Source organism: Ailuropoda melanoleuca, chromosome 12 (genome assembly GCF_002007445.2).
Source record: "Ailuropoda melanoleuca isolate Jingjing chromosome 12, ASM200744v2, whole genome shotgun sequence".
Taxonomy (NCBI): Eukaryota; Metazoa; Chordata; class Mammalia; order Carnivora; family Ursidae; genus Ailuropoda; species Ailuropoda melanoleuca.
Genome location: NC_048229.1, coordinates 64435245 through 64449643, shown reverse-complemented (window position 1 = coordinate 64449643; position 14399 = coordinate 64435245). Strand labels below are relative to the sequence as shown.

Genomic DNA, 14399 nt, shown 5'->3' with positions numbered 1-14399 from the left:
GTGTACCCCCCGAGATTGTATGCAACTGTGTCAGTGCAGGTGGTAGGGTCCACCGCATTCATTAGCTTCTCAACTGAGGGGAAGAAAAATCAAAATCTTGGGAGTTAGATCTCTCTGAGAGCCAGTCCCATGTTAATGGTAGAATTTCAAGTATCTACAGGGAAAAGAAGGTTGACCAGAGGCCTTCCTAGTGCCACACCCAGTGGATGACAGCCCCTACTGCTGGTGCTAACCAGGCATCCATTGCTGAGATGAGAACTCCAGGTTTCCTTATTACAGGGTGTGTCTCTGATGAACTTCCATTTCCTGGGTGTTCTGGCCACTGGTCAGCCAGGAGGTTAATGATTAATCTCCCAAGGAGTCTCATCCCTTTCGTTTTCCTGGCAACGGTGCGGTAATAATAGTACTCAGACCTAAAGGGGTACCCCCTCCCCAAGCCTCTCTGAGAAGAGCTTAACCCCCACCTGGCTGGAGAGGAATCCCAGGAAACTGAAATTGCTAGGGGCTGCAGCCAGATAAGCTCCCAATGATGTGGGGGAGAGGAGGCTCTGTACTCGCTGCTCCTGGAGGTTCCTGAAGCCTCCGCAGGCACGGACTGCCTGTTAGCATACAGGGGAGGGAGCTGGATATCCAGCTTTGGCTTCCTGTGAAAATAAGGGTAACTGATAGGGGTGCCGCCCCGCCCCTTGCAGCTCAGCCACTCATGTCTGCAAAAAACATTTTTCTTTCAAACACAAAGAAAACAGCGTACTGCATACCATGTAGAGTAGTATGAAACACCACGTAGCGATCATCTAGCTCCAATCATTATTTTTTGCCATTTTTATAATTTTGTCATTTGTAAACTTTGTAATTGTACCAAATCTTGTCTCATCGTTTCACCCCAGCATTTAAAAACAAAAAAAATGAAGACTTTTTTAGAGCAGTTTTATGTTCACAGCAGATTTGAGAGGAAGGTACAGAGATTTCCCAAAACTCCTTGCCCCCCACACATAACACGGCCTCCCCCAGCATCCCTCACCATAGGGGTACATTTGTTACAACTGGTGAACCTACACTGGCACTTCATAATCTCCCAAAGTCTATATTACAATCCTATGGGTTTGAACAAATGTATAATGATATTTATCCACCATTATAATGACACACAGTCATTTCACTGCCCCCAAAATCCTCTGTGCTCAAAACAAAACAAACAAGATCCTCTGTGCCCTGCCTGCCTCTCATCCCTTCCTCCCTGCTAACTCCTGTCAACCATTGACCCTTTTTACTGTCTTCGTAATTTTGCCTTTTCTAGAATGTCATATAAGTGTTTGGGGGCACAAGACAGCCCCCCCATACACCATTTTGGCGTACTGATTATTCTGAATTACCGAAGAAACAGCCAGTGCAAGAAAGACACTCGGACCTCCCTTTGCCCCCTGAAAGCAAGAAATAAATCTCCCACGTGAAACGTACCCTCCCTGTGCCAGGAGGTAAAGAGACATCCTCATGGTAGGACCCAGAGAATTCAGGGCCAAGGAAGCTTATATAAATAAACCTGGTCAGTTTTACTAATTCACTACCCCAGCCTAAATTCTGTTTAAAACTCCCTACTAATTGGCGCTCCCAAACATAAGTTTTCTTTATCCTGTCAATTCCTCCCAGGTTATATTTCTTCATCTAAAATGTGTAAAAGCTTGGGGCACCTGCGTGGCTCAGTAGTTAAGTGGCGGACTCTCGATTTCGGCTCAGGTCATGTTTTCAGGGTTTGAGATGGAGTCCTAAATCGGGCTCTAGGCTAAGCATGGAGCCTGCGTAAGATTTTGTCTCCCCTTCTCCCTCTGGCCCTCCCCGCTGCTTGCACACTCTCTAAAATAAAATAAAATAAAATAAAATAAAATAAAATAAAATAAAATAAAATAAAATAAAATAGGAGTGCCTGGGTGGCTGAGTAGGTTAAGCATCTACCTTTGGCTCAGGTCATGATCCCAGGGTCCTGGGGTCAAGTCTCACGTCCTTGCTCAGCAGGGAGCCTACTTCTCCTTTTCCCTCTGCCTGCTGCTACTCCTGCTTGTGCTCTCCTGCTCTGTCAAATAAATAAATAAAACCTTCAAAAAAATAAACTGGCTTCCTAAGTGGCTGCACCATTTTGCATCCCCCCAGCAGTGAGGGTTCCTGTTGCTCCACAGCCTCACCAGAATGCGGTGTTGTCAGTGTTCCAGACGTTTTGGCTATTTTGGCATTTTTATTTTTGCAGAATATATATTTTTAAAATCCCAGATAACATATCACTTCTCCTAAAAATATTTCAGTCTGCATATCTGAGAAAGACTTTTTTTTTTTTTAAGTAGGCTCCATGCCTAGCGTGGAGCCCAATGCAGGTCTTGCACTCACGACCCCAAGATCAAGACCTGAGCTGAGATCAAGAGTCCAATGCTTAAACCAACTGAGCCACCCAAGGGTCCCGAGAAAGACTTTTTTTTTCAAGATTTTATTTATCTCTGACAGAGAGAGAGAGAGACAGCACAAGCAAGGAGAGCAACAGGCAGAGGGAGAGAGAAGCAGACTCCCCGCTGAGCAGGGAGCCTGATGCGGGGCTCAATCCCAGAGTCCCAGGATCATGACCTGAGCCGAAGGCAGACGCTTAACAGACTGAGCCACCCAGGCACCCCCAGATTCAATTTTTTAGACAAAAATATTTCATATGTGGTTCTGAGTACTTCGCACAGCATCATATCAGGACGCAAGAAATTGTCTGGTTGGCTCTATTAGAATACTAAGATTCAGTTAATGTCAGCTGATTCCCCATTATCAACTTACCTATCAGCCTTTTACCTTGTGGTTTTAGCATCATAAATGATGGCTGACCAGATCCATTAGCTCACTAGGACAAACAAACATTTATTAAGCACTCCCATGGGCTAGGTACTCTGCTCAGCACTGTGGACACAAAGGTAAACAAAGTATGTTTCCTGCCCTAGCGGCACCTGGCTGGCTCAGTCAGTACAGCATGCAACTCTTGATTTCGGGGTTGTGAGTTCGAGTCCCACCTGGGGCACAGAGTTTACTTAAAATAAATAAGGCATCTTTTTCCTGAATGGTCTTTGGTGTGTTCTGTCTCAGAGCTTCCCATAGCAAGATGTCTTCAGGAAATGCCAAAATTGGGCATCCTGTCCCCAACTTCAAAGCCATGGCTATGATGCCAAATGGCAAGTTCAAAGACATTTGACTACAAAGGCAAATACATCATGTTCCTTTTTTACCCTTTTGATTTCACCTTTGTGTGCCCCAGGGAGATCACTGCTTTCAGTAACAGGGCAGAAGAATTTAAGAAACTCACCAAATGATTGGAGCTTCTGTGGATTCTCATTTCTGTCACCGGGCATGGATCAACACACCCAAGAAACAAGAAGGACTGGGACCCATGAACATTCCCTTGGTATCAGACCCCAAATGTAGCATCATTCAGGACCATGGAGTCTTTTTCTCTTTCTTTTTAGGACTATGGAGTCTTAAAGGCTAATGAAGGCATCTGGTTCAGGGGCCTCTTTATCAGTGATGAGAAGGATATCCTTTGGCATCTCACTCTAAATGACCTTCCCCTCGGCCGCTCTGTGGGTGAGACTCTGAGACTAGTTCAGGCCTTCCAATTTACTGACAAGCATGGGGAAGTGTGGCTTCCCTGCTGGCTGGAAGCCTGGCAGTGATACCATCAAGCCTGACGTCCAGAAGAGCAGAAAGTATTTCTCTTAGCAGAAGTGAGAACTGGGCCATTTTAGGGCGAGGCTGCAGTGGGTGTCCATGAAAACAAAATCTCTTTTGTACCACTGTCATACTTAAAACACAAGACTTCAGACTCAGTGCAGGTGTGGTATGGGGCAGGACAGGCCTTTCCTGCAGGGGCTGGGGAGGCCAGCCTTTCCTCCTCTGGAGAGAATAGCCTGAGCTGTGCTATGGGGCAGGCCAACCAATGTGTGCAGTGGGGCACCACTTCTGATCTTTCGTTGCTTCTATTAAACTAGAACTGAGAGAAAAAAATCATCATCAAATTTAAAAAAAAATGTTTCCTGCCCTTAAGAAGCTCATAGGTAATGAGGGATGCAGACAGGTCAACATTCATCCATTTATTCACTGAATGCTGACTAGGTACCAGACATTATGCTCGATGCGAGTAATTGCAATATATGATATGATAAAAAAGATAGCTACCATATCTTGGAGCTCATCGTATCCTATATGCCTTCTCTCACCGGTCCTCATACATTCCTTTAGGTTCTATCACTACACACCGTTTTAGCAATTTGGAAACAGAGGCTCAGAGTAGTAACACGATTTGTCCAGGGTTATACAGTAAAAGTGATAGAACTGGAATTTGAACCCAGGACCACTGGTCTCCAAAGCCTCTTAATCTCCATGTTATACTGCTAAGGTCAGGGCAGGCTTTTATTTATAGGTACCAGTTGAACTGAGAGACAAACCTTGCTTAATTTAGCAAGAAATGATCTGTCAAGTTGACCGGAAATTCCAGACCCCAGGGCAGCCAAGAGACGGTGGTTAAGAGCATAGCTCAAGCTGATTGTTCAGCCGGGCAGCAGTTTCCCTCCATCAAGGGATGGGGTGGGGGAGGGATGACCAGAGCCAAAACCAGAGGGGCAGGCCCTGGGTAGGCCACGTGGTTCTCCAACCTGCCTACGGAGCAGAACACGTGATCCCCATTTTCCAGGGGAGGTGAGTGAGGCTCAGAGAACAGCCAGGTCAGAGCAGAGGTGGGCTTGAGGCTGCTGCTCCAGCTCCAGGACCAGTATGCCAGTATGGGAAAATGGTTCCCAGCACGGACGTAGGTGCTCATTGCCCGAGTCTGAATCCTGACCTTCCACCAGCCAGTTTTAAGCCTTTGAATGAGTCACTTAAACCCCCTTTGGTCCTCAATTTCCTCATCCGTATAGATGGGGAGAACAGTAGCACCTACCTTGTTGGGTGGTTGACCGCGGCACACAGGAAACGCCAGATGAGCATTAACTATTTCCACACTTCACGCTGCTCAGGGTTTTCCCGGAGTGTAGTCCGTGGGCCGCAGGCTCCCTCCAGCCTCTCGCTCTCTCCCAGGCCTGCTGAAAGAGGGGGAGCTCCATGGCTGGCTGGGTGCCCTATCTTCGCACAGGTATCTTTGTAACTGGTATCTCAAGAATGACAGATAAGGTGCTGCAGGATCCAGGCTCAGGCTGGCCCCACAGACCTGGGCTTCTGATCTCCCAGGAGCAGAGGTGGTCCCACCCCTTCTCTTGGAACCCAGGACCCCATCCACAGGGATATAGAAAGACCTTCTTACTCTCACCTTCACTATTGACAAGGCCCACCCTCCAGCCTCTGCCAATGAAATTCTGTGAAATGACTTGGTTAGCCCTTAAGGATCCTTTAGTCTTTTCTTCTGCCTCTAAAATGTAGGGCTTTGGTGGGATGCCTGGGTGGCTCAGTCAGTTAACCTTCTGCCTTCGGCTCCGGTCATGATCTCGGGGTCCTGGGATCGAGCCCCACATGGAGCCCAAGTCCAGCTCCATGCTCAGTGGGGAGTCTGCTTCTCCCTCTGGTCGTGCTCTGCCTCTGTGTCTCAAATGAATAAATAAAATCTAAAAACAAACAAACCAAAAAAACCATGCTTAAATAAATAAATAAATGCTATGACTTTGAGTTTCTTGATATTGGAAACTGTGTCACTGAGCAGGTTCACTTTCCCTTCTCTTGGGGGCCAGGGGTTCTCAAATGACTGACATTTATGGAATCATGATGCTTCAGTTTTAATTTTTTTCAAAGATTTATTGATTTGTTTATTTATTTGACAGAGAGAGAGAGAGAGATAGCACAAGCAGGGGGAGCATCAGGCAGAGGGAGAGAGAGAAGCAGGCTCCCCACGGAGCACGGAGCCCCACGTGGGGCTGGATCCCAGGACCCTGGGATCATGACCTAAGCTGAAAGCTGGCGCTCAACCAAACGACTGAGCCAGCCAGGCGCCCCTGCTTTTCAGTTTTTAGATTCAACTTCCCAACAAACCACAGAAGACTTAATTATAGTCACAGAATAAGATGTAAATATTATTAATAATATGTAACTATTAGAAATTGGGGGGGAAGACTGGGAATCTCTTGAGAGGGAAGCTGGGAAGTTTGGTAAGGACACCAAATCCTCATCCAACAGATATTTCTTTGTTCTTTTTTTGTTTGTTTGTTTAAGATTTTACTTATTTATTGAGAGACACAGTGAGTGAGAGAGAAAGCAGGAGTAGGAGCACGAGTGCTGATGGGGGGAGGAGAGAAACAGAGAGGATCAAGAGGACTCCCTGATGAGCAGGAAGCCCACACCTGGCTGGATCCCAGCACCCTGGGATCACGACCTGAGCCGAAGGCAGCCGCTCAACCAACTGAGTCACCCAGGCACCCCAAAGTGTTTTTTTTTTACTTAACTAATCTCTACGCCCCACATGGGGCTCAAACTCATGACCCAGAGATCAGAGTTGCATGCTCTTCCCACTGAGCCACCCAGGCACCCCCAAACAGATATTTCTGTGGAGAGGGAAATTTGGGGTGAGTGGTGAGCTCACGATTACCCATTATATTATTTATTATTTACTATTTGATTTTTTTAAAGTAGGTTCCATGCCCAGTGTGAAGCCCAATGCAAGGCTTGAACTCACAACCCTGAGAGCAAGACCTGAGCCACAGAGATCAAGATTCAAATGCTTAACTGACTGAGCCACCCACATGCCCCTACCCATTACATTATTTTGTTTAATAATGTATATGTGATATATTTATTCTTCTAAAAAGATGTCAAATATTATCCTTTTTTTTTTTTTTTTTTTTTGACAGCGAGAGACAGTGAGAGAGCAAACACAAGCAAGGGGAGCGTGAGAGGGAGAAGCAGGCTTCCCGCCAAGCAGGGAGACCGATGCGGAGCTCAATCCCAGGACCCTGGGATCACGACCTGAGCCGAAGGCAGATGCTTAACGGCTGAGCCACCCAGGCACCCCAAATATTATCCCTTTAATATATATATATATTTTTTTATTTGACAGAGAGACAGCCAGTGAGAGAGAGAACACAAGCATGGGAAGTGGGAGAGGAAGAAGCAGGCTCCCAGCGGAGCAGGGGGCCCAATGTGGGGCTCAATCCCAGGACCCTGGGATCATGCCCTGAGCTGAAGGCAGATGCTTAATGACTGAGGCACCCAGACGCCCCAATATTATCCCTTTAAAACAAAGAAAACATAAGGGGTTCTGGGCTGGCTCAGTTGCTGGAGCATGCAACTCTTTTTTTTTCTTTTCTTTAAAGATTTATTTATTTAGGGCACCTGGGTGGCTCAGTCAGTTAAGCGTCTGCCTTCAGCTCAGGTCATGGTCCTAGGGTCCTAGGGGGATGGGGTCCCATGTCTGGCTCCCTGCTCAGTGGGGAGCCTGCTTCTCCCTCTCCTCCCTTGCTCATGCTCTCTCTCACTATCTCTCTCTCTCAAATGAATAAATAAAATAAAAATAAAAATTTATTTAGAGAGAGAGAAATAGAACATGTATGTGCAGGGGGCTGGGCAGAGGGAGACAGAGAGAGAGAATCTCAAGCAGACTCTCCTTTGAGCTCAGAGCCAGATGCATGGCTGGATCCCATGACCTTGAGATCATGACCTGAGCAAAAATCAAGAGTCACACACTTAACCAAATGAGCCACCCAGACGCCCCAAGGGAGCATGTGAGTCTTGATCTCAGGGTTTTAAGTAAGAGCCCCACATTGGGTGTAGAGACTACTTACAAATGAAATCCAATAAATAAATAAATAAGATAAAGAAAAAGCAAAAAGGAAGGGCAAGATAAAATGTTCAAATATAATGAATAAGATATAAACAGATATAGCAAAAATAAAAAAGCATTTGGGGGGCGCCTGTGTGGCTCAGTTGTTAAGTGTCTGCCTTCGGCTCAGGGCGTGGTCCCAGCGTTATGGGATCGAGCCCCACATCAGGCTCCTCTGCTATGAGCCTGCCTCTTCCTCTCCCACTCCCCCTGCTTGTGTTCCCTCTGTCGCTGGCTGTCTCTATCTCTGTCAAATAAATAAAATCTTTAAAAAAAAAAGAAGCATTTGGTCTCTGCCTCCGCAAGTGCAAACTTGTTCTGACTATGCTAAGTGTTTAACCCTTTCTAGATATATCTAAAAGGGATTGAAGGAGAGTGATGGGGTGTTGGCTATGAAAAGGAATGGAGCTCTCATGCACACTACAACCTGGATGAACCTTGGAAACATGATATGCTGAGTGCAAGAAGCCAGACACAAAAGACACATATTGTATGAGTCCATCTTTACGAAAAGTCCAGAACAGATGAATCCATAGAGACAGAGAATAGATCAGCAGTTGCCTAGGGTTGGGCAGGATTGGGGGGTAAAAGGGACACTGGGAGTGACTGTTAATGGGGAGGGGACTTCCTTTACGAAGCGAGGCATATTTCTAAACTTAAACTGTGGTGATGATCACACAACCTTGTAAACACACTAAAACACAATGAATTGAATGCTTTAAATGGGTGAATTGTGTGGTTTGTGAATTTTATCAGAATAAAGCTGTTTTCTTTTTTTTTTTTAAGATTTTATTTATTTATTTATTTGACAGAGATAGAGACAGCCAGCGAGAGAGAGAACACAAGCAGGGGGAGTGGGAGAGGAAGAAGCAGGCTCCCAGCGGAGGAACCTGATGTGGGGCTCGATCCCAGGACTCTGGGATCACGCCCTGAGCCGAAGGCAGACGCTTAACCGCTGTGCCACCCAGGCACCCCAAGCTGTTTTCTTTTTTAAGTGGGGAGGAGAGTTTTGCTAAGACCATGCTTAGCAGAGGGGTGATTTTGGTAGTCCTATACCTCCTACTGTTTTTGTTTGTTTCATAAATGGAAAAATCTAGAAACCTTTCATCCACACACACATACAATTATAATAATAATAATGGCTCTCATTTATATAACAGTGTATTCCAGGGGCTAGTACCAGGCACTTTCAGTGTTACTGACTGATGCACCTCTGTGAGGAAGATACCATCCTATCCCCTCTTGAGGAGACCAAGAGGTGAAATGATTTTTCATGGCTAGCAAGTGGCAAAGCTGTGGCAAACCCACTATATGCCAGGTCCTGGGCTCAGCACCAGCAACACAGAAGTCCATCCTGAAGACCATCACCCCTCCACTGTCCATGAAGAATGACCCAACCAACCCAGTGCTAGAGAGACCATCCCTGTTTGCCAGGGACAGAGGGGGCTCCTGGAGTGTAGGACCCTCAGTGTTTTAGCCAGCCTGAGGGAGTCACCTTACCACAGTAGTGAGCACGGTGATGGTCCACTCCTGTGCATGTGTGTGTTTGCGTGTGCATGTGTGCACATGTGTACTTGTCTACTCATGGGTTCATGAAAGAAAGGGATACGTCCTTGTCCTCCCAGGATCAGCAGCTCTCAGTGAGAGTCTAAGTTTCGTGGGAAGGGAAGGTGAAACTGAGCCAGATGGTGGCGGGTGGAAGGAACCTCCCGCAGGGTTGTAGACCAGCAGAATGATAAAACCTGGGCAAAGAGCAACGTTTCCACATCAGGAAGAAACTCCAGAGTCCAGACTGAGGGTGGGGAGGGGCCCATAATTTTCCAGAGTGACTCTGTAACGTCTCAGGCTGCGTTCACCCACTCATCCATCTGTTCATTCATTTGGTAAACACTCATGGGGCACCTAGCGTGTGCCAAGTGTTTTGCTGCTGACGGGAGGGCCTTCCTGCCCTCAAGGAGCTTTCGCTCTGGTGGAATAAACAGACAAGGGAAACAGGTATTTACAATCTCCGGCAATAAGCAAGAATGACATTACTATTTAACAACTGGTAGAACCTGGGCACCACGCACCTCAAAATAAAGACCAGCCCTTAACCCCAGAGCCGGGTGCCAGGCCCCTACCTTTTGGATTACTGGGTGGCAGGGACACCTGGGGTGTACGGGAAATAGCCCCCAGGTGTGGGGAGCACTTGAGGGACTCGGGGGAAGCAGCTGATGGCCAATGATATGGCAAAATTTCAATAGAGTATCTTAGCAACTAGAATAGCTGTATCAGTTGGAGACTAGTGCTGGTGGTAATGATTCAAGTTTAACAAGTCACGTGATGGGAGGGCACCGGGGCTCAGGGAAGGTTTCCTGGGGGAAGTGACATCTGAGTTAGCCAGAATGCCAGAAGTCACCACCTGGGCAGAAGCCCAGAAAAGAGGGCTCAGGATTTTCGGGTAGTTCAGTCTAGCTGGAGGAGAGAGATGCAGGAGACTGGACACAACAGGCAGGAAAGGAGAGTGCTGGGTGCTCTCACTTCTGGTCAGCAGCTGGGACTGTGTGTCCTCAGAGCAATGAGGAGCCAGTGCAGGATTTTAATTAAAATCAGGGGAAAAACAACAAAACAACTGAACTAGATAAAAGGCAAAGTCCTTTCTTTTTCTTTTTTAAAGATTTTAAGTAAGTTCAAAAAAAAAAAAAAAGATTGTAAGTAATCTCTACACCCAATGCAGAACTCGAACTCACAGCCCTGAGATCAAGAGTCACATGGTCTACTGGTCTACTGACTGAGCCAGACAGGCGCCCCAAGGTATGGTCAGTCTTTTAAATTCAAGCCATTCTAAAATCTGTATGGTGGTATCTCATTCTGGTTTGACTTCGTATTTACTCAATGACTAATGCTGAGCACCCTATATTTTTCCTTTCTTTTTTTTTTAATATATCCTCTTAAAGATTTTATTTATTTATTTGAGAGCAAGAGAGAACATGAGCAGGGGGGTGGGTAGAGGGAGAAGCAGACTTCCTGCTGAGCAGAGAGCCCTGCAGGGTTGGATCCCAGGACCCTGAGATCGTGACCTGAGCTGAGGGCAGATGCTTAACCCACTGAGCCACCCAGGCGCCCTTTCCCCTTCTTTTAAAAAAAAAAGTACACAAGTAATAAATAGACACAGTAGAAAAAAAAATTTAGGGGTGCCTGGGTGGCTCAGTAGGTTGAACATCAGACTCTTGGTTTTGGCTCAGGTCATGATCTCAGGGTCATGAGATCAAGCCCCACGATGGGGAGTCTGCTTGAGCTTCTCTCCCTCTGCCTCTGCCCCTCTCTCCCCACTCCCCACCACTCATGCGCACACGTGTGCTCTCTCTAGAAAATAAATAAATCTTTTTTTAAAAAGTTTTTTGTTTTTTTTTTAAAGATTTTATTTATTTATGTGACAGAGAGACAGCCAGCGAGAGAGGGAACACAGCAGGGGAGTGGGAGAGGAAGAAGCAGGCTCCCAGCGGAGGAGCCCGATGCGGGACTAGATCCCGGAACTCCAGGATCACGCCCTGAGCCGGAGGCAGACGCTTAACGACTGCGCTACCCAGGCGCCCCTAAAAAGTTTTATTTTTTTTAAAGATTTTATTTATTTATTTGACAGAGAGAGACACAGCCAGCGAGAGAGGGAACACAAGCAAGGGGAGTGGGAGAGGAAGAAGCAGGCTCCCAGCAGAGGAGCCTGATGTGGGGCTCAATCCCAGACCGCCGGGATCANTGAGATCAAGCCCCACGAAGGGGAATCTGCTTGAGCTTCTCTCCCTCTGCCTCTGCCCCTCTCTCCCCACTCCCCACCACTCATGCGCACACGTGTGCTCTCTCTAGAAAATAAATAAATCTTTTTTTAAAAAGTTTTTTGTTTTTTTTTTAAAGATTTTATTTATTTATGTGACAGAGAGACAGCCAGCGAGAGAGGGAACACAGCAGGGGAGTGGGAGAGGAAGAAGCAGGCTCCCAGCGGAGGAGCCCGATGCGGGACTAGATCCCGGAACTCCAGGATCACGCCCTGAGCCGGAGGCAGACGCTTAACGACTGCGCTACCCAGGCGCCCCTAAAAAGTTTTATTTTTTTTAAAGATTTTATTTATTTATTTGACAGAGAGAGACACAGCCAGCGAGAGAGGGAACACAAGCAAGGGGAGTGGGAGAGGAAGAAGCAGGCTCCCAGCAGAGGAGCCTGATGTGGGGCTCAATCCCAGACCGCCGGGATCACGCCCTGAGCCGAAGGCAGACACTTAACGACTGAGCCACCCAGGCGCCCCTATTTTATTTTATTTTGAGAGAGAGCGAGAGAGAGAGTGCATGTGAGAGGGGAAGGGGGAGAGGGAGGGGGAGAGGAAGAGAAAGAATCTCAAGCAGACTTCCCCACTGAGCATGGAGCCTGACACAGGGCTCAATATTATTGCCCTGAGATGGTGACCTGAGCTGAAATCAAGAGTCAGACACTTAAATGACCGAGCCATACAGGTGCCCTTGCAGTCCACATTTTTATTTTATTTTATTTTTTAAAGATTTTATTTATTTATTTGACAGAGATAGAGACAGCCAGTGAGAGAGGGAACACAAGCAAGGGGAGTGGGAGAGGAAGAAGCAGGCTCATAGTAGAGGAGCCTGATGTGGGGCTCGATCCCATAACGCCGGGATCACGCCCTGAGCCGAAGGCAGACGCTTAACCGCTGTGCCACCCAGGCGCCCTGCAGTCCACATTTTTAATGCAGGCTTGTTGGGTCCAAGGGACCAGAGTGAGATCCTACAGGACCAGCCAAGAGGGTCCTTGGCTTCGCACAGGATAGAAATCAAACATGAGCTGAGAGGAAGTGAGAAAAGAGTTTATCGAAGACATAAAGAGTATACATATGGATGGAGTGTCCAGGAGACTCAGAAGAGTGAGTCTCCTTTTTCTTTTTTTAAGATTTTAATTATTTATTTGTCAGAGAGAGAAAGAGAGAGAGAGAACACAAGCAGGGGGAGTGGCAGGCAGAGGGAGAAGCAGGATCCCTGCTGAGCAAGGAGCCCTGTGCAGGACTTGATCCCAGAACTCTGGGATCAATACCCAAGCTGAAGACAGATGCTTAACTGACTGAGCCACCCAGGCATCCCAAGAAAAAAAATGTAATGCAGAGATAAACAAAAAGAAAAGAAAAACTAAAATAAAAACCACCTGTTATCCTAGAGTTAACCACAGTTGACATTTGAGTTATAGGCAAGATATACTCAGATAGATAGATATAGATATATGTACTGATATTTAATTATTACTAATTTATATGTATATGATTATATATACCTATATTTGAGTGAGTAATACATGCACCTGGTACAAAGTTTGAGAGGACTGAAAAGGTAAATGTTGAGAAATAAGTCTTTCGCTCATTCAGTTGCGAAAGGTAAGAAATCTAACTAAACAGGGTAGCAGGGAACAGGAATTAATAGCATCCTTTTAATGTGCTGGTAGGAGTGTAAACTGGCACAATTCTAGTAAAACTGAACATTTACAAACTCTACACCCCAGAGAGTCCATTCCTCAGCATTTAACCAGGGAAACCACCAAAAACATGTGCAGCATGAGAACCATACAAGAATATTCATAGATGTATTATCATAAGAGTAAAAATTAAAAAAAAAAAAAACAACCCACAACAACCCAGATGTCCATTGACAGGAGAACGGGTTTTTAAAATGCAATATATTTGTGGCGCCTGGCTGGCTCAGTTGGAAGAGTGTGCAACTCTTAATATGGGGGTTGTGAGTTTGAGCCCCACATTGGGTGTAAAGATTACTCAGAAATAAATTCTTTTAAAAAATATACAAAGGATGAATAGAAAGCAATGAAAAAATGAATGGACTTCAGCTACATACAACAGCATGAATGAATCTTAATAATACCATGTTGAATGGAAAGACTGGTTCCAAAAGATTCCATACAGCATGATACTCTTCTTACAGAGGATAGAAACAACTAAAAGTACACAATATATTGTTTAGACCATATGTGCATATGTGATCAACTATACAAAAAAAGCAAAGAAAGGAAAAACACACGGGGCGCCTGGGTGGCACAGCGGTTAAGCGTCTGCCTTCGGCTCAGGGCGTGATCCCGGCGTTATGGGATCGAGCCCCACATCAGGCTCTTCCGCTATGAGCCTGCTTCTTCCTCTCCCACTCCCCCTGACTGTGTTCCCTCTCTCGGCTGGCTGTCTCTATCTCTGTGGAATAAATAAATAAATTCTTCTAAAAAAAAAAAGGAAAAACACAAATATCAGAAGAGTGGTTTTCACTTAGGGGATGGAGCATTTGGGAGGGAGAAAGATCCCACAGGTAAACATGAGGTATCTTTATGTTCGATTCCTTGGGCTGGATGGAGAATTAAAAACAAATGAACAGGGGCACCTGTCTGGCTCAGTCAATAGACCATGTGACTCTCGATCTTGGGGTCATGAGTTGGGCATAAAGATTACTAAAATGAGGTAAATAATTAAATAAACTTTAGAAAATAATAATAATAATAATTAAAAAGTAACTCTTCCTGGGGTACCTGGCTGACTCCAATCGGTGGGGTGTGTGACTCT

At 46.0% G+C, this 14399-nt stretch overlaps 1 pseudogene; it reads left to right on the top strand.

Annotated features, from left to right (window-relative positions):
• Nucleotides 1–2965: 2965 nt before the first annotated feature.
• Nucleotides 2966–3735, top strand: LOC100475816 (annotated as a pseudogene).
• The last annotated feature ends 10664 nt before the right edge of the window (nt 3736–14399 follow it).